Source organism: Herpailurus yagouaroundi, unplaced genomic scaffold (assembly GCF_014898765.1).
Source record: "Herpailurus yagouaroundi ecotype Mexico unplaced genomic scaffold, PumYag 67793, whole genome shotgun sequence".
NCBI lineage: Eukaryota > Metazoa > Chordata > Mammalia > Carnivora > Felidae > Herpailurus > Herpailurus yagouaroundi.
In genome coordinates this window covers 2,726,833-2,730,263 of record NW_024420586.1, presented here as the reverse complement: position 1 = coordinate 2,730,263, position 3,431 = coordinate 2,726,833, and the positions used below count along the sequence as shown (strand labels likewise).

The window sequence follows — 3,431 nt, the reverse complement described above, 5'->3', positions numbered from 1 at the left end:
TGGTGCGTTCCGCCCCCCCCCTGGCTCCCCCCCCCCCGCGGGGGGGGCCCCCCCCCCCCAAGGCTTGAGTTTTTCTTGAACTCAAGGAATTTTCTTCTGTTGTTTCTATACTTTCTTCCATTTTCTCTGTTCATTCATATTAGAATTTCTACTGTAGGATGCAAGGACTCCTAAAACTAGCCTCCATGTTACCTTAATTTTCCTCTCATATATTCTTTGTACTACATTCTCAGAACCCCTCAACTCTTTCTTCTAAGCTAACTACCATGATTTTCACTCTATCTACTGAACTTTATCTAAAAGGTCATATTTTAATATCAAAATAAACTTTTTCACAGCAATCTTTTCTCTTTTAGTGGATACAGTATCTTACCAAATGTCTCTGAAGATTTAAAGTTAATTCTGTGTTCTATATTAAACTGTCTCCTCTGCTGTCTCATTATTCAGTCAGTTGGATTTGGTGCCTCTCTTTCAGGCTGCTGGTTTTCCTCAAAAGCATGATTCTTCTAGGTTGTCCATTCATATCTGTAGATGAAGATCTAAATCAGAGTTACATTCTGATAGCTAGGTTATATTTACCCAGCTTAAGTGAGAATCTTCGCTTGCAATGAACCTAAATTATGACCACATTTAGAGGTCTAGAGTCTAGAAGAATGAGTCCAAGGAAGACAAAGGAGCCATGCAACCAGCCAGGCTTTTTTTTAACGGTGGGCAAGTATCCCATCTTCCTGGTACTGGAAGTCCGCCATCCCTCAGGATAGCCACAAGCTACCTAAAGCACTGTTCCTTTTTCCCCACAGGACCTACTTTGGAATTTCCTATGGACGAATTTGCAAATCAGAAAGTTGAATTTCTGGCATTCTCTCAGGAGGAAACCCACACTAGAAGACACCTATACTAATAGGTAAATGACTTAGCTTTTCATACCTTTAATTATCTGGCTGTGCCCAAGGCTTGCTCCTCCTAGGACATGCCTGCTTTGGACACTGGGGGTAATGCAGAATATAATTTTTGGATGGTCCTTCCAGCTTTCTGAACAAGGCCACTAAGCTCTCTAGGGTTTTGCCATGAATTGATTCCCAAGTGCTTTATTCAACCAGAAATTTATCATATTTTGGTTTGCAAGTAACATACCTATCAGGTTCTTTTGTTTCCCTGAATTTATTTTTCTATTTCTTCCTCAATGTGATTTTGAAAGGGCAAAAAAAGTAAATTGTATGTTCTCTACTCTATCTTGAATTTAAAGTCATTATGATTTGTATCAAATAAAACAGCATGCAAATACATAAAAACAAAAAACTATGAGACAGAAAACAAAAATCAATAGTAGGGACAAATTACAACTCTTATCGACCCCTGACAGATCAAATACTCAAAAACTAAGGAAAGAGATGTATATAATTAACAATATTAATGTAATAGCTTCATTTCACATTCCATTCCTGAAGAAGAGAATACTTTGTTTTCAAACAACCTTGCCCACCCTCTATGACAAGAAGAGGAGAAAATGCATGCTGTTGTAAATTGCAGAGCCCAGGCCTTCCGTGTCCTGTCCTACTTGGAACTTTTGTACACTTGCTCAAAATTTCAATGCCAAGGTTTTGTTTCAGATTAGTTGTTTCCATAGAATCATTTTGAGCCAATAAATTTCACAGTTTTGTTTAAAGTCTAAGAGTTTGAACTTTCAACATCTATTAAAATTTGATCCTAAAATGACAAGCCTTCTTACCGCCTTATTTTTCCAAAGCCCTTATTCGTGCTCAGACTAAGAGTTGCCAAAGTACTTTCTGAACCTAGTTGCATTGATGTGCTGTCCACAGTAAGCACTAGTTGTTTTTTTTTTTTTTTAATTTTTTTTTTCAACGTTTATTTTTATTTTGGGGACAGAGAGAGACAGAGCATGAACGGGGGAGGGGCAGAGAGAGAGGGAGACACAGAATCGGAAACAGGCTCCAGGCTCTGAGCCATCAGCCCAGAGCCTGACGCGGGGCTCGAACTCACTGACCGCGAGATCGTGACCTGGCCGAAGTCGGACGCTTAACCGACTGCGCCACCCAGGCGCCCCAAGCACTAGTTTTTAAATGCCTTTGCCTGTAAGACTGTAGCTTGACGTGAGGAAATGCATATACCTTCTAACTAGTTTTCCGTACGTAAAGCGGTACAGTCTCCTTAAATAAACACTGCCATTTAACACATTCAATAATTCATCAACCCATGCTCATTACACAACAATCTACTGTATGGGGTGGAAGGGGATGGGCAAAATAGGGGAAGGGAAGTAAAAGGTACAAGCTTTCAGTTATAAAATAAGTTAAGACATGAGGGGTACAATGTCCAGCATAGGGAATTCAGTCAAAAATATTAAATAACTTTGTATAGTGACAGATGGTAGGTAGATTTATCTTGGTGATTATTTCAGAAAGTAATATACAAGGTATATACAAGTAATATAATATACAAGAAAGTAATATACAAGGTATATACAAGTAATATACAGGTATATACAAGTCGAGTCACTGTATTTTAATACACTGAATATATACCACATATACTGAATACACTGCAATATACGTAACACAGTAAAACTAATATAACACTGTCAATTATACTTCAATTTAAAAATAATACATAAAAACCCTTTTCTTTGGATCACTCTTCTTGATTTTGTCATGAAAAGCATTTTTAAAAGAGTTTATTAACCTTTGCTGAGATTTTGAACAGGAATTCAATTCACATATTTCCTCGAATGAAGTATTCTGCCTTTAGGTGCAGGTGTACTGGAGTCGAATGTGTCAAACACTTGATGTGATCAAAGGATAAGACAGTTTTCTGACATGATACGTAGTGGAAATTAGTTTAAACTATACTGTACATGGAATAGTTAAACTAAATAAAACAGTGGGGGGGACTTTTTTTAAAGGTTAATTTCTGTCAAATGCAGTACATGAAGAAAGGCTTGTATTATCAGAAACTGTTTCCTCCACTTTTCCTTTTTCTTGCACCTGACATTTCCCCCCAAACTGGGCATTTAATACCCCTTTGAACTAACTGATTATTCCCAAAGTTGTTAACTGAGTAAGTGCTTTTCTTACCAAACTCCTTCTTAATAAGTAATGTCTCCTTATATTAGAAAATCTTTCTGATAATGCATTAGAATTTGGGGTTTTTTGGATTAAAGCAATCTTACTTTCATTTTACTTCATTCAAGCTAACAAGGGCTTTTCTTAGTTTTCTGTTAACTAGTTGTATAAATCATGTATCACCACTTCATAGTTTTATTATTTTTTGAGAGAGAGCGAGCACGCACGTGCACAAGCCAGGGACAGGCAGAGATGAAAGAAAGAAAAGAAAGAAAGAAAAGAAAAGAAAGAAAAGAAAAGAAAAGAAAAGAAAAGAAAAGAAAAAAAAAGAAAAGAAAAAAAAAGAAAAGA

The 3,431-nt window shown here is 36.9% G+C and overlaps 1 protein-coding gene across 2 annotated transcripts in view; it reads right to left on the bottom strand.

Moving 5' to 3' along the window:
* Positions 1 to 3,431, bottom strand: part of ZFX (zinc finger protein X-linked) — a 51,759-nt gene that overhangs the window by 35,320 nt on the left and 13,008 nt on the right. The window contains exon 1 of one of the 2 annotated variants that reach the window (XM_040468954.1): positions 374 to 900. The exons of the other annotated variant lie outside the window; for it this stretch is intronic. The gene's annotated coding sequence lies outside the window, so the exon portion shown is untranslated. Of the gene's footprint in view, positions 1 to 373; positions 901 to 3,431 lie in introns of those variants that run through there. 2 annotated transcript variants of the gene reach the window in all.